The sequence below is a fragment of the Pezoporus flaviventris genome, unplaced genomic scaffold, assembly GCF_033815535.1.
Source record: "Pezoporus flaviventris isolate CSIRO_AGI_PZ_B2104156 unplaced genomic scaffold, CSIRO_AGI_Pfla_v1 ptg000063l, whole genome shotgun sequence".
Classification (NCBI taxonomy): domain Eukaryota; kingdom Metazoa; phylum Chordata; class Aves; order Psittaciformes; family Psittacidae; genus Pezoporus; species Pezoporus flaviventris.
The window spans coordinates 6067660-6092481 of NW_026892611.1; the positions used below are offsets into that span (position 1 = coordinate 6067660).

General features: G+C 47.6%; 1 long non-coding RNA gene across 1 annotated transcript in view; it reads right to left on the minus strand.

Annotated features, from left to right (window-relative positions):
• Window positions 1–18121: 18121 nt before the first annotated feature.
• LOC133277977 (uncharacterized) overlaps window positions 18122–24822 on the minus strand; it is a 33875-nt gene continuing 27174 nt past the window's right edge. Inside the window, exon 4 of the long non-coding RNA XR_009746410.1 lies at window positions 18122–19999. This is a non-coding gene — a long non-coding RNA (uncharacterized LOC133277977). The remainder of the gene's footprint in view (window positions 20000–24822) is intronic.

Here is a 24822-nt window from a genome sequence, read left to right on the forward strand (position 1 = left end):
GGACTGCGAGCCTGCATGCACACAGCATATGTTTGTGATCTATAGGAGCTGGGGGAGGGATGGGGAGCGGAGCCCTGCTATGTCAACCATTGTTCAGCAGCTTGGTATGTTGGCTTCATCTTACAAGGTCTCCCAGAGGTCCTTTTTCCCAGATTTTTTTCTCACCCCCTTCAGGGCAAACAAAGTGTTTTCCTGAGCAGGCAGTTTGAGCAGCTTAACTGTTCCTGTGCTAGCTGGGAGAGCCTGGGGGTGAAGAGCAGGTCCTTGGTGGGATGGGCAGCTCAGGGATGTCAAGGCCAGCAGGTGAGCCCCAGCGCGTGTGCCCAGAGGAATGAGCTGGTCCTTGCCCACAGGGTCAGCACAGGTTTGTACCAGAGATGCACAGAGCAGCTGTGCAAAACGTAGCAGAGAGAATCTTAAAAAGGATTATGGAAAAGAGGAGGGTTTGACGGTGCACTAAGCAGGCTGACAGCGTGTGACACTCAGCCAACATCATATGTGAGCTTAAGCTCTGATTTGGCACCAACAGCATCCACAGTGCCCTGCCAAGCCCTAGACCCATCAATTTTTGCTGTCCTTGGCCAACTGCATGCCCTTACCATATCTTTTCCAAGCATCCCATGGCCATTACCTTTTCTCTTGTGGGACATCCTCGTCCCAAATCTGCTTTCTAAAGCATAACTGCAAAATGAACCATGTCCTGCTCAACTGACCTGCAGGTTCAGTGTCACTGCAGTGGGCAGCCCAGCCTGGCTGGTGGAGATAGGATGGAGCACAAGAGGATCAGTCCTTAACCCAGTCCCTAGCACAATAACGATGTATTTGGTGTTCATTTGCTGTGTAACAACTTCTGCCACCCTGACTTTAATCTCTTTGCTTTTACAGTCTTAAGTGATTCTTTGGCATATGGTGAAACAGAGGTACCAACATCCCCAAAGGAGAGGTGGGACGTGGGCAATGCTCCCTGACATGCAGCTCTTCAAGGCTGTTTGTACAAGCGATTCAGGCACCTGACAGAACTTCCTTTCACCCACACATATCAACCTAGCAGCTGTATTGAAGACTTAGTCACAGGCTCGCATTGAGAAGACACTGCAGAGCTGAATGCTCTTTTCTGGCTGGTTACAGGGAGTTTCACCCAGAGATTTTCCTTCAGTGAACAGCAAGAGTCAGAAATTAAAACATGAGAGACCGTACAAGCCAGCATTAACTGTTGCTCCTGCAAAAAAAGGTCTCCCCTTCCAAATCCTTTCAGAGACTGAAGAATTTTCTCCAGACTTCACCAGACTCTCAAACGAGCTCCCAGGGGACCACATCCTCTGGCCTCCCAAGAGATTTCAGCTGTCAGCTCCTTGACAGCCTCTCACCTGGGCATTGGACATCATTTACAAGGCAGCATTCCCCCTCTTGGGAGGGCTGGAAGGGCTCTGGGTTTGGGATTGAAGCACAACCATCCCCCTCCAGCTCCGTTAACCACGGGATCTCCATCCCAGGAGGAAGCCTCAAGTAAGCTTTTACAGCCCTCTTTGCTCCTGCATGCAGACCACTCACAGCACTGCCTTCCCTGCTGCCAGCTCCCTTGACTTCCAACAGGTACTTTCACATCTGGGCTTAGGGGAGCCCTAAGGCCGTGAGCAGCTCCTGATGCAACCCCGGCCAGGTCAGCAGGAGCCTTTGCATCATCTCCTACAGCCTTGGGCGAGGAGGAGCAGTTCCTTTGCTAAAGGGGACAGAAGTCAAACATCACTGAACTTTGGGTGTGGATGAGAGGAAGCATCAGAAATTTACCTCTTAATTGCAGTTACCTGCAGCTTAAACATCAGAGGGATTTTTTGAGGGCTGGAGGGAGACACAGAAGAGTGAGAGAACATTAATTTCCCTGTGAGATTTGGATCCTGGTGATCTTAAGCACTGACCTCTGCAGCTGTGCTATGGGAAGTGCAGGTAGCTTCTCTGGGTCACAGATGGTTTGGGTTGGGGTTTTCTGGAGAGTTTTTATTACCTTGCATGCTCATGCCCTCAGAAACCAAAATCCACCGCCCTGCCTTCACACTTCCCTTCTGCAGCAGTAAAGGACGTTACAGCTCAAGCCTCCAGCTCCACTTAAAGCTTCATAAACTGTTATACCCATTTCCACTACATTATAATTCTCCTTTCTGTTCAAGATGGCTCTGGAAAAGTGTCTGTCTCCCAGGCATCCCCAATCCTTGCTGAATGCAATACCCTGGATATATCTGTGTTTTAGGGACCTCTGCCCATCCAGCCCCAAACCATGCGGGCTGGACACCCATCACTGTAGCCTGGAGCTCAAACAGCCCCAGCGCAGGAAACCTGGAAGTGACAAACCTCAAGCTGCTGTTGGCTGACACTCAGGGCAGGACCCCCTCAGGCACAACAGGCAGCTAGGAATACTTTGGGCTATCTAGAATTAAACCTCGAGGACCAGAAGTATGCAAGTGCTTTGGTTCAGGGCTTTGTGGCTTCTGGGTGTGCAGCTGAAGGGACTCAAGAAGCACTGATGTGCAACCGAGGAGGGAAAGGGATGCCTGGCTCCTTCAGAGAGATCAAGCATCCACAGTATCACTCCAGCAGTGGGATTACATCACATTGAGTATCCATAGCATATTTAGCTATACTGGATTTCACTACTGATCACCTGTACGTGTCTGTGGGAGAATGGGTACTCCCAGGACACAATCTCCCTCACCTAAGGTGGACATGTCATGTTGGACTCACATCCCATATAGCCTGATCCTCTCCAGCACTACAGAGGATGTGAGACAGCCACAGCAGAAGATCCCACTCCACAAAGAGTCTTCGTCAACCTCAGCCTTTGATCGCCAGCAAAAAATAAAAGCAAAAGATCTTTACTTGCAATATTTGAGCTGAAGTACTTTGAGGAGAACTTCCATGTTTGAAGATTTACCTGCGGCATCAATAGCATTTTCTAGTTCGACATTTCAACTCCTTTTTGCACAAGCCTGAAAGGAAGCTCTTGCAGAGAGAAGGAAGAGCTCTCCTTCCCTGCTTCCAGCAAAATTCACATGGACAAACCCTGCCTTTCCCACCAGCTGCAGTATATAGGTCACATCGCATATGTGCTCGCTGGGGCAGGGCTGACAGTATGGAATACTAGACAGGGACAGCAGGTGAGTCTCTCAGTGCTCCTACTTTGGCCATCCACCCGCTCAGGAGAGAAGAACAGGACAAATGATGTCTCTGCCCCGCTGGTGATGATCTCCCCACACTCAGGACCTGCTTCAATCACACTGGTCTGGAAGACAGCCCAAATCCTACCCTCAAGAAATCACAGCTCTTCTGATTGAAAGGAGCCACAAAATACTTTCTCCAGATCAAGTTCAGCTCCTAATCAAAGACAGCTACAAAGGTAAACTCTGAGTTTAAACCAGACCCTACATCCACAGAATGCTTTTAAGCTGGATGGTGTTATAAGAGTGGAAAGTGTTCGAGGAGCCGGCGAACAGACAGCTGCATTGGCTGTGGTTTGTGTCTGCTCCGTGCAGACATGTTCCCATCCCGCCCATATGGGGCAGAGGGGTTTTTTAGCATCTTCACCTGATAAAAATATGCAGGGCTGGAAGTTAAAAGAAATTAAATATTTAGCAGTTGCATAAAGGCACCTTGGGATGAAAGCGTTATGGATACAAAGCTGTCATCCCTTCATCCTTGTGGGGTTTATGTAGCAGACATGCGCCTTGTTGGCAAGGCAACTTCTCAGTTTTAAACCAGCCTCATAAATCTCATTAGGAACCCTTTTTTAAAGCAATCAATGGAAAAAAAACAGGAACAAGCAGCAGCCAATGGACACCACTCCAACTCCCTGAAGACTCTGCACCAAAGCTCTCAACAGGAGCTTGTTGAATGCTTCCCATTAAGATGTTTCATGATGCTTCCTGAGATACCTACAGCAGGAACAACGCACACTGGCTTCACTAGAAGGGCTTCTGACATTAAACGTACATTGGGTCACATCCAGAGTTTCCTTCCCCACTGTAAGCACAACTAAAACCCATTCATCAGCATGTGGCCAGTGAGAGCTCTATGCTGGTGAACTCATCTGCGTGGCCTGGGTGGATGAACAGATGTGTTTTGCAAATCCACTGACATTTAGAGCAGCTCTTACACATGCAATGGCACTTCTCTGGACGTGGTACCACCAGAAGCTCCTTCCACTGGGAAAGGAGGATGTGCTGGCCCTGGACATTGTGGGCTCAGGTTTTTAACTGAGATGCTTTGGTTACCTCTCTGCAGGATTAAACCAAACCCAACAGGTTTTCTTAGAGAGCAGAGCTGTGGAAAACACACTTAGGAATATTTCTTTTTTTTTAATGCACAATGTTGTATTTCTGGGGACTATTTAATGCAAGCTGATTAAATAATGATCCCCTGTAGTGATCTACCCTTTCAAATACCCACTCAAGGAGTAATTCAGCATGCTGGCAGCACAACAGGCTCCCTGCACATCTCACATGAGCTCGCAGGACTCCGACATACTCTCATAGTAGCAACGCCTCCCTCTTCAATACCACAACCAATTTAATTTAGTGGAGGCTTTGCTCAGCCTTACACACTTCCCTTGCTCAAGCACACCGTGTCAATGATGTCTGGTGGCATCTGGCCCACAGCTGCTTCTCAGGGGTCCCATCAGCCTCTGAGGAGCAGAGATACACCTCATTTTCCCGGCAGCAGAGTCCATGGGGGCTGCTATCACCCTTGTTGAGTGTTGGAAGGATGGGATGGAGGGGATGGATGGAGACCAGATTGCAGCCCACTCACAGCCCATCACTGCTCTGCCTGCATGAGTGTGCACATGTTGCTTTACAGACAGCTGCCTCCCAGATCAACACAACCTGCTGAGCCTCTTCAGGGCTCCAGTGCTGCTGGACTTAGCAGGTCCTGGGAGGCCACAGCCACTTTTGGGGTCACCCTCTGGGAGACACCTGTGGGTTCACTGCTTTTATCACCAATTTCACATGCTTGGGAGCAAGGTCAGCTAATTTCTCCTGCTGACACAGGCAGGATGTGGCTCTTGGGAGTGGAGAAGCCTGTCCACAGCTCCTTGTCCTGCAGCAGTGATATCCTATGGCGGAGAGAGCCCCACACAGCAGTACAGAAATGCTCAAATCAAGTGTTCAAGGCCAGGTTGGACACAGGGGCTTGGAGCAACCTGCTCTAGTGGAAGGTGTCCCTGTCTATGGCAGGGGGTTGGAACTGGATAAGCTTTAAGGTCCCTGCCAGCCAAAACCATTCTGTGATTCTGTTTCTGCCCAGCACCCCCAGCATTCAGGCGAGTATCCTGCCAAAGCCCCTTTTTATGACAAATCCCCAACTCCCTCTCCCCCAGTTTTCCCATGTTTCAGACCCAAATCATCCCTTGCTGCTTTATTTATGCTGTACACACACATACCTGGCAGCACCCATCAGTGGCTATACACGGACCTGTCAATAACCACGCACCTCTGCCCAATTAGTGTAACACTGCCAGAACACAGCAGGGAGATGGCTCCAGAACACCAGCCCCCACGGCCACAAAAGGTGGTTCATGGCCCGTGGCTACATAATGCATCACACCTCGCCTGCTTCTTACTGTCTTAGGTTAGCTGAACCCAATGAATATTTCAATAGCCTCTGCCTTCCCAGGATACTATTAATTCTGGAGTCCCTATAATCCAATTCCTTTTCCTCCAAGTGGGTGGTGATTATTAATTTCACAAGCTATGCTTCCATCGGCTCCTTCCTAGTCCCTCGTGGCTAAGGAATATTAATCCACATTCATACTGTCATTCAGCTGCCCAGGAGACGCTGGTGTGAATAGCATTATTATTAATACCACCGCTTCACACATGGTTAAAGCAACTTAAAGGCACACAGGCAGGTTGCAAAGGTCAGTTGCAGAACAGAACCTCAGTGCTCCTGCTCAGAGAATGAGGCTCAGGCAATGGTTTTTGTGGAAGTTTCTCTGAGTCCTGAACCTGCTGACGCTGGTCCTGGCCTTGTCAGGGCACAGGGACAGGTCTATGAGGAGGAGGCGAGCTTCAGCCGTGTTCCCAGCCATCCCTGACAGCCAGCAAGGAGCAAATACCCGTGTCCTTCTTTGGGGGAATTTGGAGAAAAAAATGAAATAAAATCCAAATATGATCTCTCTGCTTGAATAAATGAGGTGCTGTGATGCTCTGGGTTGTAACCACATTCGCACCTCAACCTTATTATCAGATTTTCTTGAATTTAAGCAATTCATTTGAGTGCGGCTGGAAAGGCAGAGTGGAAGGTGGAGGCTGCTGCGTTTCTTTGCAAGGCAAGGAAGCGTTTCCCTGTCAGCCAGGTTTACTCAAGCTGCTGAAACACATTTCAATCAAATACCTCCTGGAGGGATTTGACAGCACATCAAGGGCTTCTTCAGTGTGGGGCACTAAATGGCAGAAAGGTAACTACAGAAAAAGAAAGGCAGGAAATGCAGCATTAAATAATAAATAGCCCTAGAGGTCTCCTGTTCACTAACAAGGGTCAGGGCATCCACCGGCTGACAAAGAACGGAAGGGCAGGGGTGAGGCAGAGCAAAGGGATCCTCAGCGGATCACAGGCTAAATACGTGCAATACCCACATCGCTGCTGGGAACCAGAGCTCAGACACCCCTGACTGCCGGGCACTGGCAGGGCTGCCCCGGGGGCTGCTGTGGGGAGAGCATCGCCACAGCCAAAACACTCCTCATCATCACCCTCTTCCAATCTCTCAGACAACACCTTATGGGGGCTTTTACACCAAAACAAACACAAGCACGAGCGAGAACCCGCCTCACACCGGGGCTTTTCTCCTTTGCACAGAGGTCGTTGCACAAGCCATGGTGGGAAGAGGCCCCTTTTAAACCACTGAAGTCCACAGCATCTGAAACCAGAGCACGCTTCAGTTTTGTTACTTAGCGCTTTTGGCCGGGCTAGGCCGCAGACTCCACAGATGTAACTGCTTTCCCAGCTTTTCCCCCCTGGAAGAACGCAGCTTTCCCAAACCACCGGCACTTCAGCCAGCACAGCCCCAGCAAACGCACCGACGCAATTACAGAAGCAGAGGAAAGGTTATTCCCTCCCAGCCCTCTCCCTGAAAGGTCGCAGACACGGAGTCAAATCCCAGACCTGCCGAGTCCCACTTTGGGTGGCAGACTCTTGGCTTTCCAGATGTTGCACAGCCTGGGCTGCCAGATGTCCCAAAATCCCAGCCCCACAACCCCTGCATGCACAGAGTGACTTGGGACCCAGCTGGGATGCATCAGCCTTGCAGCGCAGATGCGGAGCCCCCAGAGCTGGCAGCCCCCCACTGCTGTTTGTGCAGTGAGCTGTGGAAGCTGGGGATGAAATCCCTGCCCGCACTGGGGCAGCTCATGAACTTCAGCATGTTGGAGAGGTTTGGCACAATTTGGACTCGATGAGCAGCATGGGATGATCAGCAGAAGCTGTCAGGAGCACAGGGATCTCATGGGAAGAAAGGAAAGAGAGATTTCGGCCCCTCATTTACCCTCCCAAAGGACCATAGAATAGTTTGGGTTGGAAAGGACCTTTAAAGGCTGTGTAGTCCAACACCCTCAGAAGTGAAGAGGGACGTCTTCAAACAATAACCTTCATCAGGATGCTCAAAGACATCAGCCTGACCTTCAGAGTTCTCTCTGGGCAATGTGTTCCATAAATAAGAAGCAATTCTTATAGCAACCTCCTGCTAGACATCCACTGAAAATCATCCCTTTCCTCAGTTTTCCTGCCAGCACAGTGAACTTAGAGCTTCTGGTCTGAGTCCTTTGCTCCATCCCTGCCTGTGGAGCCCAGATAATCAACAACCAATTACCTCCCCCGGGTTTGAAGCCTTTCCTTGATTCCTGTTAAAGGCCCCATCACCTGAACACAGCAGGTTTTACCATGAACTGTTGTAGCTGACCCAGTGGGTCTGAAGTCAACCAGCTCCCTCTCCAGCAGAAAAGCTCTACAAGATGGTTTAACATGGTGTGAAGGTTTAATGCCTGCTTTCTGTTGTGTTACCTGCCCTCCAAGCAGGGTAAGCTTTGGCTCTGTGGCCTCAAGTCCTAACCTTTGGGTAACCTGGACCCTGCTTGCACCCTGAAGCATCTCTAGAGCATCCTACACCAACACTAATACTATGCCAGGCAACAGCCTCATTAACCTTATTAACTCAAATGAGATTTCTGTAGGGGCTCCTAAGATGTGCTTCATTGAGACCAACACAGGTTTTTCAGACCTTCTCCAGAGATCTGGAGAAGGACAATGCCACATCCCTCTTGTGTTGGGGGCCGCAGAGCTGGATGCAGGACTGCACGGAAGGTTCTCAAAGGAGCATCTGAACCCTGCACTGCTCATTCACACTTTGAGACCCTCTTTCCCCCCAAACCATTATTTTGAGAAACAGAGCCAACGTGGATGACTGCACTGCTGATATTAGTGTTTGACACACAATGCCCCTGCTCTAAATGAGCCTAATTAAAATTCATGCACTTTACAGACTAATGGTAGGTGGGGAAAGGAACACTTTGTGTCTGTGCTGTCACCCAGCTCTTCCACCTCAACCTTACCAGAGCATCCTCTACTGCAAACACAGGCATGGGGCAGGGCACCGTGAGGCGGGCTGCTGTGTCTCTCAGCAAGCGCTCTAACCGATTACATGTATGTAAGTACACTGCAAATTCTTTACAGCTACAGTAAAACGATCCTTCATAGAGCAGGAGAAAGCAGTCAATGCACTGACAATAACGCCTCAAACCTTTCTGCGTGAGCTCGGAGGTTTCCTACGGCAGCTCTCGCCCCCTTCTCAGGTGTTGGGATGGAGCCGTGAGCTGCAGGTCACCTCAGGGCAGTGGGATCAGGATCTGCACATGGCATATGTTTTATGAAGAACAGAGGGGCCGAGTGAGGAGATAAATCTTATCTCTCCTATTAAACCATAGTTCTGCTGGTGGGTTCAGCAGAAACGCAGCCGAGCACTGGGAACTCTTTTTTTCTGCCTATGAGCAACACCTGAGGAAGGGAGATGGTTTTGAGAACTGATTTAGAGCCCAAAATTCGTATCTTAAAAAAGATCCAGGCATTTAGGAATTAGCCTTATTTGCATTTAGGTTCTTCTATATCTAAGTAACATCTCAATAACATTTGAAGCCGATTGTGGTGCTCATTATGGGCAAATGGAGAGCCCGCAACATCTAGAAGTCACTCTGGGGAACAAGGGGAAACAAAGCCTTTGGTCCCTAATCTGGTGACTTCTCTTGAAGGATGATTTGGGAGTCCAAAGAATCTCTTAAGCTACGCCTGGAACTTTGTGAGGGTCCTATTTTAACATGGGCTGTACAGACAGGCACAGAGACATTCACCTCTTCCTTCAAACTTGCCTGTCATCTCTGACCTGTGCCTGCAATGAGCACTCAGCCACAGGACCAGGGCATCTCACTGTTCTAATGGGACTTGACCCCTTTGGGGAATCCTGAAGGACGGATGGGACACAATGCTGGAACCAGTCCTACAAGGAGCCTTTTGGTCCAGGAATGTACTAAAACTCCCTCTGAACCGACACTGCCATTCATTAGAGAGATCTGAACATGTCCTTAAGTGTTGGTTTTAGAGGTATTTAAGCAGCTGATCATTACTTGTACATGTAAAGGCAATAAAAAGGAAAAATTAAGGCAAGAGTGATGATCTCACTCACTTTTATTAAGGGAGCCATAAATTCTGATGTGATGTGGGTTGATAAAGCCTGCTCTCACATAAGTGCTGCTATTGTCTGAAGCAGTCCCAGGGAAATGCCGATGTGGCTCCAGCTTGTGAGATGCAGGATGCAGGGGTAGATGAGGGCTGCACTGTGCCCCATACGGTTTGTAAGACCCAGACTCCTTCTTTGATGGGGTCTGCACTGTGAAGAGTGGAGGGGAGCAAAGCTTGGAGAAATAAACTGGGGGTTTTAACTTCTTTTGCAGGCAGGGAAGTGGAGGTCTGAGAGTTACAGAGGGTATTTGGGAAAAGCCTGAACCCAGCTGAACCCCACAGTCCTCTTTCCACACAGAGTAGCGGAGAGTTTCTTTGCAAGCCTAAGCTTGTTCAGGAGTTTCCCTACCAACATGCTGTAGTCAAGTCACAGCCCAGCTCCTTAAACCCTGACTCAGTTTCCCTGTTACAGAACAGGGCTTCTAGTTCTAGTCCATCTCACAGCATTAATGCATGGTGGATTGCAAAGTACTTTTGCTTTTGTTCTCTTAATTAGCAACAGCAAAACACCCCGATACCACTGCAGCAGAAACAGTGTAGACAGCAAAAGACAAGAAATAACACCCGTAGCAAGAGCAAAACCTTTTCCGCTCAAGTGCACCCTGGTTTTGGCATCAGAAACAACACTTCCATGGATTTATAGGTGTTAAGAGGCCGAGTAAACACTGGCTTCCTCTGGTCTGCCTCCCTGTTCCTCTGAATGGAAATGCAGTGGTTTATGCAGCGAGTCCAGACTGACAGTGAGGGCTACAGTGCCCTGCACCCCCTGCTTCCTTTGCCTGCTGAGTTGAGTTAGATGCAGAAGCAGTTGCATGTTGTCTCCATGCCTTTGCAGTGCCTATGGTGCCAGAGGAAAACCAGAATGTTTTATTAAGCACATTACAGCAATAACGCTGTTTTGTTGGGATATTCCCTGGCAGTTAACATCTTGCTGGATCAAATACCTTTGGCTTTGCCTAGGGCCCTCAGATCCTCCAGCCATTTAACTGCCAGGAAAAATACCCTCTCTGTTGGTGACTACAATTTAATTAGTGGAGCCTTTTTAAGGCATAAGATCAGGAAACACCTTTCCCCCTGCCAAGTCATCCCCAAGTGCTGTACAAAGCATGAAGGATGATGATAGCAGTGTGATGTCCAAGTAATCGAGCCCAGCAAGCACCAGGTACTGCTCTCACTCACCCAGCAGGAGACGACAGGACTCCTGAGGAGGGGGATTGTTGTCCTAAAAATTAATGTTTTGCTCTCTAAAATGTACCTGTGGTGCACTGGTGTCCTCCCAGGCAGGTTTTGCTGTATTATTCATGCACTGATCTTGGACTAAGCCAACAAGATTCCTGTAGCTGTGAAGCTGAGCAAGGCTAAGGGACAAAGGGGATTTTGTTACCCATATTTCCATCAGTCAGTGCCCTTCCACAACAGTAGGTGAGTGGGATGGGAATGTTCCCGAGCACTCAGGTTCAGCTGTGGCTGTAGTTCAGCTGCTTGAGTGGTGCCTGGTGTGGCTGTACCACTTGTTTCCCAGTGCCTTGGCACACCTGGGAGGTGGCAGGTCCCAGGGCTCTGCCACCAGGCACACTGCACCCACCACCTCATTTCACAGGCTGCAGGCACACTCTTGGGTCCATTTTGTGACAGCTTTTTTGCCCTGGAGCCACCCTAATGTAGTTTATAAGCCTTGGTACAACCAAGCCAAGTGCAGTGGCACCCTACAGTAGTATCTTGAAATAAGTAGTACTCTTATGACCCTTCTTGTAAAGTCCTGCTCATCTTGCTTCACCTAAAAGGGCAGCTGAGGCAAGGAAATGCCAAGGATCTTATGAGGCATTCACAACAAATCCCCACATTGGGCTAGTCTCCCAAAACCTCATTGCATATAACAGCAACAAAGGAATGAACACAACACTCCAGCGGGCTTTTTCTGGTGTTAGGATTTAAGTTCCCATAGGGGAAAAAGGCATCTAAAGAGTTGCTGGGTGGCAAAACTTCTTACAACAGAGTCTGAAGGGTGGAGGCGCATCCCTGCATGCTCCCCAGGCACTGAGGAGCTCACTATAAGGAAATGCCAAGCCCCTGCTCTGCCATGCAGCAGACTCAGCTTCACCCACCGCCTCACCCAGCTCCGATGCCTGTGAAGACAGGAGCACGCACACTCTGAGCACACGTGGCAGACATCACAGGATGTATGGCACTGAAGATTATCATTTAATAGAGCCGAGCCAATCCCTACATTATTTAATGACTTAATTGATGACTGCAGTGGAAAGCTGATAAAAGCACAGCCTCGGCCTATAAACCACCTTTGGCTCTATTTATTAAGTGCAGTGGCACAACATATTAAACTGAATACATTTGAGCATAAATAGAGCATTCTTTAGCATACAGGTAATTATTGCATTTAATAACTACTGCTGCTATAGGTATTGTAGATTAATTTAACACCACTCACATGAAAGGGAGGCAAAGTGGGGAGTAAACACATGCAGGTGTGAGCAGCTGATCCTACTAATGCACGTGAATCCCTTTACCCCAGCAGAGGGGAGGGAAACACAGCAGCTGCTTCATGCTTCTCCACCATTGTATCAGCCTTTTCCCAGTACTTCCACCCAGGACCAATCACTGCTGTTGCTAAACCATCCCAAGGTCACAACAAGCCTTTATGGCCACTAGCTCCCAGGGCTGTTTCACCACAGCCAGCCTTGCAGGCTGAGCTGCAAAAGCTATCAAACAAGTAAGAATGAGGTGGGAACCATAAAACACTTAGCTAGTGGCAAATCTGTTCTGCATTCGTTTAGGAAAGGAATGGGGGATGATCTACAGCTGTTTACCTTTGTCCTTTGAGAAAACTCATGTTCTGAGTGTTTTGCCAAGCACTGGTTTTGGTGCTAGAGGCACACAATGGCCAGCTCAGTGAGACAGTGTGGAAGGCTTCCAGCTCCAGCCTCTGGGAGAGCAAGGGGAGCCACCACAGCGGGGTGGCCGTTTCAGTCATCTTGCTGGAGCACCCTTCAGCAAAATACTCCGCTGCCCTAACACTAAGGCAGCCACCTCGAATCATCGCTCCTCTCTATATCCCAGTGTGATTCCTACTTCTCTACTGCTGTTTGCAATAGATGGATGTAGCTGCAGAGCAGGACATCACCCAACAGAGTAAAGAGAACTGGAGGCACCAAGAGCTCATGCAAGCTTGGTACAGTGCACATAGTAATGTAGCAGCTGAAGCTCACTAGTACCCACCCTTACCTTCCTAAAAGAAGGTGCTAGGACACAAAGGAGTGTAGAGGCTTGCAAACCGTTCTGTAAAACAGGTGATGCTGCAGCAAAACTATTTTGAGAGCACTGATGCTGCTCACAGCTGTGTGCAGAAAAGGGTCATTGTGCTCAGGTTATACCTTTAATGTCTCTTGTAATCTCACGTGATGATGTGCTGGCACAGGTGCTGACTATGTCCCTTCTCCATCCCTGATCCTTTCCCCCTTCAAGAGGCACACACATTTGCAGCCCTTCTGCTGAATAAGATTGCAAGACCAGAGCTCTCATCCTGCAGAAATTGGTAGGGAAATGTATTCATTAGGAAACACAGACTGCGTTAGACAGATTATGGGTACAATTTGAATGGCAATACATTTTGGCAAGATGCTATTACGTATTTACTTGCACATGGTATAATAAAGATGACAATCAACAGCTTGTGTCAGGAGCAGGGACATTCAGAAAGGATTTCTATTTAGCAGAAAAGCCAGCACCTTGTTAGTTTCTGACACCTGCAAATAGCTCCCAGATGCTCTCAGGCTACCCTGGCTAGCCAGACACACTATCTTCATTTACATCTTCTTAGTACCGTGGTCAGAAACACCTACTTACTGCTTAAGGCTTCAGAGGAGAGAAGTGTAAAGGGTACTTTGTGCTTCATAGAGTAAAAAGTAACCATATGTCAGCTTTCCTCTGTTCCTGCCTGCCAAAGCAAAGGTGAGCCTATGACAATGCTATAGCTGAAGGAAACTGCACATCCTGCAAGCAAATATTCCCACCACAATTCCAAGGGTACCAGGAAAGTCCTTTTGAGTTTGTGTCAATGAGTGACAATGACTTTCCAATTACAAACATGCATTATTAGCCTGAGGTGATAATGCCCATGGCAGCTTTGTGGCTGTTTTCACATGAAAGCTTTTGGCCAACACTCTCAGGGATGAAGGCTGCTGCCATCTCACAGGTACGCTGCATGCCTCAGCAATATGCAATACTGTAGGTCAGCATCCATGGGGTAAACCCTTCAGAGTCTACATGTGATCACTCGCTTTACAGTTTCCAGTGGGGAAACTGAGGCACAAACCAGTGTGGCTGTATTTTCCTATGATACTAAGATGAACTTCTGGTCTTTAGAAACACCCAAAGCCAAGTGGATGGAAATCACAGGACAGGAGTCTCCTGTCCCCATGCCACCATCTCCAGCTGAGCTGGAGGCAGTGGCTTCTTGGCCAGGCAGCCCACCCGCTCCCATCTGTAGCATTGCTCCTGGCTAATGCTTGCTGCCAGAACAGCTTCTTGTGTTTACAGGATTTTCCAGACTTCGGGCACGCCAGCATGGATGTGAAGTCCTTGCTGTTCCCACAGACATCCAAGGGAGATGAAGGGAGCATCTGACCTTCAGTCAGACTCATTTTCTACACCTACACATGGGCAAGCCTTAAATGAGAGCAGATAATACACCAACCCGCTTCCCATTTCATCCTCCTAATAAATAAAGGCTAATTACAAATTCCTAATTTCCACCACTTAGGCAAAGCACTTTTGCTTTATTTCCTTCTGACTGCCTGTCTTCAGAAACCATAGGAGTTCACGCAGCCACTGGTACCTTTATGCAACAGGAAATACAATCAAATAAGGAACTTTATGTAAACCCTGGTTTTGCAAGAGGAAGATGTGCTACTGTGTGTGAGTTGGCAATGAACAGGCTCTCATAATGTATTCCTCATTGCTTTTCCCTTCCTTTGCAGACAGTCAATACCCTTGAGAGAAGTTAATTAGATCCGCTTCACTCTGTTTGGTCCTACCACTCTGAGAGCTGAATACAGGGGAGAGGGAAATCCCAGCAAAGCAAATTGACTCAATTAGAGTAAGAGACCACTGAACAATCATTCCCATTGTCTGCGATCACAGAGGATGATACACTTTTAAAGCAAGCATGAAAATGTTAAAACAATTATCTTAAAATATTTGTGCAAAGTCCCAGTTCAGTAACAGGATGCAAATGGAAACTGAAAAGGAGCCATTTTCAAAGGCCCCAGTGTACACACACTCTGTGTTCTAGAGGTATACACCTGTGTGTAGCTGTTTGAAACCACTCACTGCAGATATTAGTATTTCTAAGTAACCATTTGCACATCAAACTAACAAAGGTGACTGTATGTACAAAGCAGCTATCTAACATGTGTGCACTTCCAGCTGTATTGCTGTCGAATTGGCTGAATGGATTGAAGATGCACAATAAAAATCACAGCCCCTGTAGGTTTTGTTAAAAGGCTGCTTAGGAAGCTGACAGTTCAGGAATACCCACCTCTGGTTTAGCTTCCCTTCCAGTGGGTGATGACTCTGTCAGCATAAAATTACAGTATGTATCTACTGTATTTTAATTAATCATCCTTTAGGTATGGACTGGCCAGCTCTGAGGACTGATGCCTGTAGCTAAAACTCCCTGTAGGCCTGGTTACAGTTAAGGCAGATGAACATCAACATGAAGGAAACTGGTCTCAGATCATGGAGGAAATCAGTGCCATTAACTCAGACCTCGAGTTCCCCCAGCCCTGCTTGGCTGCCTTCACTTCCTGAAATAAGCTGTTACGCAGCACAAGTCCAAAATAACATTTTATAGGGCAGAAACAGTCTTTATAGGGTCAGATAAAGGCAAGCCTCTTCAAGGGCTCCAGCATGATCAGAATCAAGACAGTTTTTGTCTTTGTTTTCTCATGTAAGACAACAAATGCATCTGTGCATGCTTAAGGGAACAGCCCCATAGGTACCAGTACTCATTAGGAGAGATGAGCTACAGGCAAATTCAGCCAGGTTTGACAGAGGGGTGGAAGTCTTGGAGGCACCAAACTCCTACCAGTGCTGTAACCTGGGGCATGACTTGTTGAAAAGTGTCAGCTAAAGCCCAGACACTGTGTAACTGTCAAACGTAAGCTTGCTGGGAAAAGCCACAGGACAAATCCAGCCTCTGGGAACACAATCCCATTAGAGACAATGAAATAAAGCATTGTCTGTGAAGTACAAAGTGATATTCTGGGTATTTTACTGAAGCTCAGCACTGGGAAGCTTTGTTATTTCCAGGCAACCCAACTAAGGGGTAATAGAAATGGCCTTTGGGATGAACTGGAAAGGATGGATATTTGCCTGTTATAAAACACCTGGTGCAGACACAGAGCAAGAAGAATTGCATGTCCACCAGCTGAAGGGAGACCTTTCACAAGGAAACTACACCCCATCACCTGTGCTGGACCAATCACTTCGGGTAAACACCATAAATCAACTCTTTGGTGGAGACCAGTTGGATGGCTCAGGAGAAAACAAATCACCTAAAAATACACCTTCATATACGCACAATATACATTTTTATGGTCTCCCTTAATGTTAATGCATCACATCGGCCTACACCTTGTGCTCTGGGGTCAGTAATGACACACAGGACTACAGCTGGTACATGAAGGATGCTGGTACTGCTGCTTCCCCTTAGGCCACACATTTAAGCAGGACAACACTGGCTTCATGCCTTCTCCAGGCATGTTTATTAGCTTTGCCTCTAGTTTTGGACAAAATTCATGCTTCTATTATTCATGACTGGTGTGGCAAAAGTGCCCAAGGGTGAACCAGATCCTGATGCTGGTAGGAGCAGTACAAACCCAAGGAGACAAATTCAATCCTATTGTGTTTCCAACACACTCTGTTTGCAGTAGCTTCAATATCTTTCCTCCACTTTCAGGGCAAGAGATGCTCAGCAGTTGCTTTGCCTTTTATTTTCTGTATGTATTTCCCATCAAAACTTCATAACAGCAACCACCACCCCTCTGGGGTAGGATTAGATGCATATTTGCATGAGCCCTTATTAGCAAAAGCTCCAAAATGCCCCTTGGAGGGCTCAAGTCACAGCCTCGCTGCAACGCTTTCCCACTCCTTGAGAGCAGAGACTGAAGATGCTGCTCCCAGAAAGGCAGTATGGCCATTAGAAAAGCTGACGGCTCGATTCTGCTGTTCCCTTCCAGAGCCAGGCTCAAATACTTATTTCAAAAGGATTGCCCAGGGGCAGTCCTTAAAAAAAAGCCCAGCCCAACCCACTCCAAAACAGAAAGGAAAGGCTGGGTCCCCTGGAACAAACCTGATGCTGAAAAGCAGGGTGAAGAAGCAGCATCACCCTCAGGCTCAGCTTTGCTTTTATCAAAGCTTTTTGTTGTAGGGGATTATTTTCGTGTTTCTGGGTTTTATTTCTTTCTCTCTTTTTTTTACAGTAAGCTACCACTTTCTTTTCTCATTGTGTGCCTGTAAATCCTGCCTTAGAGAAGCAGTGTTTCTGGGCAGAGGGCAAGAGAAACAATTCCGATTACATTCTCAGTTTCCATCTTGGCCTTTTACATTTCTGCTCCCTCGTCAGGGCTCACTCCAATTCCCAAAGCTGATTTCCTCTAAAAACAGACCCATCCACTCTCAAGGACATTTCACTACTCTGGAACCAAACTGTGACAGCAACCTCCACACTGGTGAGACACGGGCTGGCACCGTGAGGGCACAACAAGCCCTTCCAGAGCCCTGCTTCACACATGGAGGTTCATGGACATCGCTTCAGCCACTCCTGAAGATGCCCTTTCCTCTCTAAGGCTGACAACATGTCATCTCTCTTCTTGGCATGGGGTTTGCCACAAGCATCACCTTTAAATTTCCCTGTGTTCCCCAGCCCCTGAATTAGCAGGAGGCTCTTGTGTTTTGCCCTTTTCAGCGCTGCGTGCTTTGATAGGCTCACTCGCCTCTTCTGCTACCCCAAAAGTCCTGCTAACCTCTGGAGAAAGGGACAAAACATCTAGCCAATAAAACCAGGAAATACTGAAAAGGTCAAATCACACTATTACAATAAATTACCATAATTCAGAGTGGAAAATCGGGCATTAAAATGATGATATGTTGCAAGACAGAGATTGGCATTAGACCTAAAAATGGCACAACAGACCTAAAACCGGCACATTAATGCAGTCCAAGGTCAAAGAGCCAACTGGGAAACGGTAAACATTTTAAAACTAGACCCTTATCACTATAATCTTGTGATCTTCTGAGACTGTCACATGAGGCATTACTGAATGATGGAGCAGCACATTGAGCTACGATTTATTTTCCATACTAAAGACTTCAAAGCCAACAAGTGGGGGTAATTGAAAATAGAGATACAAGCAACACCAGCTAACCTTTAAATGGTACCTCAAGCCTTCGACAGCTTGCTCATTTGAGAGGGTGACATTTATTCTGCATAATGTGGTAGCATCTTTTGAAAGCACCTCTCTGCTGGGGCAATGGACATTTAATGCAATAATAATGGCATTCACAGCAACATTTGTAGGGAAGGTCTTACTATGGAGGTGACTGGGGCTCACACCAGGCTCCTGCCTCAGGTGTCCGGGGTGATTTTGGACAGGGCAATGCTCAGGAACCAGAAATAAGGATGCTGCCCTTTGTTTTAGGTATTTAGACAAGGTGTGATGGTCCTGTATTAGCTGGAGTTTCAAACAGAGTAAGTAATAGGTAAGCAGGGGTGAGGGAACAGTGTGCAAAGAACAAAGGAGAAAAGCAAGTTGCTGCCTTCCTAGCATCAGGAGAGGCATCTCACCTGGCACATCATGACATTATATGGTCTTCTGATCATCCCCAAGCACCTCTCAACTGTCTTTGCACAATGAAATACAGACAAGAACAAACCAGTGATAAGCTCTGAGGGAGCTTATGTCTCCACAAGCAGGGGCATTGGGCACAGCATGCCATGAGATCTAACCAGAACACCAGGTTAGATGTGCAGGTCCAACCTTCTCCAACCATTCACTTATTTTCTACAGCTTCCCAAAGTTCCAGCTAGCCCTTAACACATGCATGAACGCTGAACAGGATCCCAGAGCTCAGTAGTGAAAGCACAGTCACATTCAGGGCAGCCTTGACTTATCCTGCCTCAGGCTCTGGTCTCCACATCCCACTTCCAACCCAGCACACCCTACTTAACCTACTTAAGTACATCATGGTGTACTATGGACCAGGATGTGTTCATTTATTTAGATTCTTGAGATCAGCTTGGATGAGCCATGGGCTCATCCTGTGCTCTAGGAGCGTCCTGTGAGGCACAAGAGGACATCTGATTGAGCTTGTTATTTTATCAAACCTGATGGACCAACTTTTAAGCCTGAAAGCCTGGGTTGTTTTCCAACTGGACAAATCCCCCCTGTCCCAAAGATATGGGGTGGGGACATCCCCCTGCTTTTGGGCAGGCTACATCAGGAGCATTTGTTATGATCTTTCTGTATTTACCCAGTACTCACATCTGCAGTCCTTACCAAGGCAACTGCTCCCAAGTGAAGCCATCTCTCACCTGGGGACTGTGCAATCTGGGGACATCAAAGGGAAGATCTGTTCCAATATGGTCTCCCTTGTGCCATCCTGCAGATTTACTGGCTAAACCCGAGATACCAGCAGGAAACAGCAGGGACAACTCTTCTGCTCTGCTTCTGCATCGCTTACCAAGGGTAGCGAATAAATCCTCCGCCCCTTCCTGTATTTTCTGGTCAATAACGGGGGGGGTCAGAATAGAAAATAAATGAAGGGTCTGATTTTCCACAGCAGCAGCCAACAAGTATTTAATCCACAAGTGACTGAGCCGCAGAAACCTCCTGCTCTGAAAGGGTTTTCCATCTTTCAAATTTTTCTGTATCCCGGTAAAGCTCTTTCATTTCACACAGATTAAGAGTTAATTCAGGTCAAATAAGGATTAATTAGTCTGTGTAAACCAGCCCCAGACACTGATGCACTGGAGATCTATTTTAAATTAGTTGCTGTTACTGTAAGGCTGTATCTTCCGATGGCAAGACCTCTGGTGTATTATAAATTTGCAATCAGGTACCCCACGGGATGTGAGATGAGGGAAAATGTCAGTCTTAACAGTGTTTAAATCCCTCCTGCCGCTGAACTGCAGCCTCTTTCAAATTAGGTCCTGTTGGCAAAATCAGATAAAGAGATGGAAATAAATGATGTGAACAAAGGTCATCAAAGAGTATCATTTAAATTGTTATTGACTGTGGGCACAAAAAAAAGCACAGCATGAAAACATACTTAATAAGAGGAGATAATAGGACCACAGAGACAGGTTTCCTTGATTCAGAGGAAAAACATCAAGTAGTTTGTGTGTTTGCGGATGCTTTGCTACCTCACTTACAGGTAAGGCGAGATTAATACAGAATATATTTCACAGACTAAGCCAGATTGCTTTGATATGCCATATGTACTAACATCAGAGATGATTTATTCAGACATTATTGCAGGAGAAGGGACCAAACTTGTTGCTGAAGTGATTTTCAGGATAATCAAAACATTGAAGTGTGAGAAAAACTTTCAAGCCACGATGATCTCCAAGTCATGGAGTGCTAAGAGATCATGAAAGAAATCCATATGACCTATATATTGCTCTTAAAGATTTGTCTAAAAGATTTAGGGAGCAAAGAAACCGCTTGGCCACATCTGTGTGAGCTGGCTTCACACACAGGTTGAAAAGGGGAATGGATTTAGACACTCTAGACCCAAGCATCTTGAGCTAAGGGATACAGATTTGGAGAGTATTGCCTTCTTTCAAGTCTCCTATGGGATTTAGGACTCTACATTCTGCCCCATAGGCAGTTCATGCCCATAGTAGAGCAGACACAGCAGCCGCACGACACAGGGTGTACGGTGGAGAGCTCATACATGGAGCTGGAAGATGATACCAGACAGCAGCAAACCAGCAGCACTCTCCTGCCAAAGCTGAATGCCTTGACCCGTACCAAACCAACACCTTTTTCCCCCTTCCCCCGTGTGTATTCCTAAATGACTTCCTATGCTGCTTTTAAACCCTTTGGAGACAAACTAGGAAAGCATTGCTTCAGGTTTCCCATGTGCAGATTGAATGCCGTTTTGACAGAGCTTGTGGGACTTTCCCTACTTAACTGAAAGAAGTGTCCAGTAGCACGGGTAAGGGTGATAAAAGGGACTCTAGCGCCCAGGTGAGTGTGCTAATGAAGCATAGGTTATGACTGCTTATTTTCTGCAATTCCTCATTCTTGCTTTAAACCATCGGGAGAGCTCTGCTGTCCCAACAAGGAGCTACCAGCTCTTCCCAGGCCATGTGGTTAAGCAGGGGAAGGTTAGGTGTGCAGAGCATACAATGGAGACAGGATGGTCCAAGGTTTCCCACAGCTCATTGCTCACTTGGGAAGCCGTCACCAAAAACAGAGAGGCAGCAATTAAAAGATCCTTCAGCATAAAGTCCTGCTGGGAAGAATAGCTGACATACTAGTCTTGCTGTTAATGCATCACCGAAACCGCTCGGTGCTGTCCTGCTGGGGGTACAGCCCCTAGAAAAGGCAGGAATAGTCATTCCAGCCAGGCATCTGTAATAATATTTCTCCAGACCTCTGTGCTCTTCCCCAGAGCAGACAAGGCATTCATTTCCACAGCTTGTCTGCGAATACGTGCATTTACCTTGGAAATGGGCCCAACCTAGAAGAGAGACTGAGGGACTTCTGTGCTTTGGAGACCTAATCTGGGCACATGGAACTCCAGATCCACTCCAAATGCCTTTGCAGCATGGATGCACATTCAGTCCTGAGTGTGACCAAGGGAACTGGGGTCCATTTCTCCTGCTAAGAGAAGCCTGTGGAAGAATCAGGATTTGAATAGTGCTTTTTTAAATGACACAAAAGCCAGAATGGCCATCATGAGACAGGCACACGTCTCCTCAAGTGGAGACAGCTTGATCCACCTCACCCCTATTGACACAGTGATATTTTTGCCCCCTTCATTATGCTTGACAGTGTTAATCTGAGGTTGCAGAGAGCTTGATCAGATGCACAGCACTCAAACTGCTGAGGAGCCAGGCTTGCAAGAAAGCTGTCATCTGCGCTCTGGAAGGCTTTGTCTTCCAGAGGATGTAGAAAGATGCTATTTCTTTTTGTTTTACCTACAAAGACAATGGGCAAAGCATTTGGCTTTTCAAAGGCTAACGTGGATGATGACAAGAGTTGGTGACACAGGAACTTGTTATTCAGCAAGACTGCATGAAAACCTTTTTATCCTGAAAAATAATGAAGGCAGAGCATTGCTGCTCAATGCAGGATGAGACCCACCTGCCAGGCAGGAGCTGTGGATGCCTCTCCCTGAACAGACTGCAGCCAAGATGAGCGCACTGGATTGGAAAAGCTGTTTCCTGAGCTTTTTGTGGCTAAACACCAGATTTTGCTTTAGGAGAGGCAGGATCTTATTCTGCCTGTGGCCACACAGACAAGCCTTTTTTTCCTGCCCTGAGATGCTCCCCCAGAAGCACACGTGGATTAAGCCAAGCATTTTATAGCCAGGTATGCTGAAGTAACCTAATGTCAGGAGGGACATAGATGCATGCATTGCTCAGGTATGAGCATGTGGTTTGGGGGCCACTTCTCATGCAGCAAGTCCTACCATCAAACAGAGCTCTCCAGAGAGGAGCACTGGGGACCACAGCCATGTCCCATCTGAATTTAACCCACAGCAACCCCAAGCCAGCCCCTCATTCTCAAAATGAAGTGTTCCCTTTTCTGTCTGCATAGATTTTAATCTCTTCCATGTGGGTCTCCCTCCTAAACATGCACACAGCTCTTGGCACAGCAGGCTGCCATGCAAGTGAGGACCTCCAGGCAACAGCATAACAAACAGCAGTAAAGACACCACCTGAAGTCTGAAAAAGGGCTGGCTTGAAAGAGAGGTTCAAAAGGAAATGTGAAGTTGTTTTCTTGCCCTTCAGGGCCGTGTCTACATGAGCCAATTTAATTCCTATTACTACAAGTATTAGTGCAGACAAAGCTCAGGTATCTCCATGGAGCCAAGTTTCATCCTTGAACTGGCATTTCTTTTTCCATCCTTTAGCTCTAATGACCGAATCAGGCACTTACTGCAGAGGATACATCTTCCAGGATAACCCCAGTCTCCTGGGGGTTTTAAAGCCCAAATTCCTGCCAAAATAAACTGTCTGTGGGTCCCCATATAGCAAGGCAGCAGGAAATGTTGACTCACCCTTGCACCGGCACTATGCCAATAATGCTGCGGGTGGTAGAGCTGGGGAGGGGACAGACTTCCAGATGTGGGTCTGAGCACTGCAAGAGGGAAATGAATGTCACATCACACACAGTAAAGGGCAGAGGACTTTAAGCTGGTCTCATAGCTGTGATCCCAGCAGTAACTATAAGAAAAGGGACCAAGCCACCCGCAGAACAGCTCTGCTGGGGACACTTGGATGTGACTTGGTCACATCAAAGCAAGAAGCACTCATGTGGCCATCTGCACCAGCAGATAAGGTCTGCGATCTGCATGGGGTGAGGGAGACGAGGCCATGGCTCTCCAGGCTTTTTCCCAGACTGCAGATCATAGGTCCTGCTGTAGACAGGTCAAATACCTTCTGTGCACAGAGGGCCGTCACAGATTAGAGAGATCAACACTTCTGAAGCATGGGGCAAACAGCTTAAAGTACTGACTGGGGGCTACTTAAGAGTCAGCAGGAAGCATTTGGCTCAGGGTCTGGATTCAGTTTAACCTGAGCCACAACTGTCCCCATCACTCACTTCCCAGCAGCTCCCCTGGAAGCCCATTGGAACAACTTGGGATTAGCCAAGTCCTCTCCACAGAGGGATACCTGCTGTATCAAGAGGCTCAGCAGCTCTGAGGTGTCAGCTACAAAGTGGCTGCTTGCTGCTACACAGGAATCGGCCTCCTGGAGCCTCATAGGTCACCTCCAGGCTTTAAAAAATGTTTTTAACATCTCGCATCATGTCCTTCACATGAGGCATTAAACCAGGCTTCCCGGAGGGCATCCAAGGAAGTTTAAGGCTGCCCAGCACTTCTTCAAAGGCAAAAAGGGATGCAGCAGCACTGGAGCTGAGTCAGGGGCACCACCTCACTCTCTCCATCCCCAACAAACTGTGCATGAACCGTTGCGGAGCACCATGGGAGGCACAACTCCCTCCTTTGTCCCTGAGCACGTCGGACTCGCGGCACATCCTCAGAAGACACGGTCCTCATCTCACTCACAGGTTGTTTTGTCTTCCGTAGCATTGCACAGGGACATTTGAGCAACACAAGTCTCCCTTAGCTGAACACTACTGTGCCAGGATAAAGGCTATCTGAATAAGCCAGGTATTTCCACTGCAGGAGATGCGATTTCATTCCTGAGGAAACACGCTGAATCTGTGAGCAATGGGTATTATTCAAGCACTCAAAACCGACCCCCCCCAAAGCAAAAGGAAGACTGTAGGTGCCATTCATTCAGCAGGCATTAGTACCTGCCCCTCCTCCACTGCCTGGCTGCATGGAGCCAGAGCAAATAACAGCAATAACACAATGCTGTAAGCCCTGGAAGAAAGCAGACATCTGTTGCCCATCAGATATGACACCTTGGTGACCAGGCAGCTCAGTAAGTATGAAAGTGATTACTTATACCTTGACAGCATGGCCACAGCACATAAATGGGAAGCTTTGTACAGCAGACATGCAAGGAAAGACCTACGAACAGCAGGACAAGTCACCATTTCAGCTGTGAGAATATGTCCAGGTTGCTCCTGTTGTTGCTGTGAGACACTCATTGCAAAACAGCTGTGGGTTGATGAAGAGCATATGGACCATCTTGGGTAGCCTTGATTTCACCTGGGTGCCATTAATCAGCATCTGTTGCAGTGCTGGGGGCATCCCAACCTCCCACCCCTGACAGGAACTGCACACAACATCACTGGAGATGGTTGTAGCTTCAGCATCAAATCACTA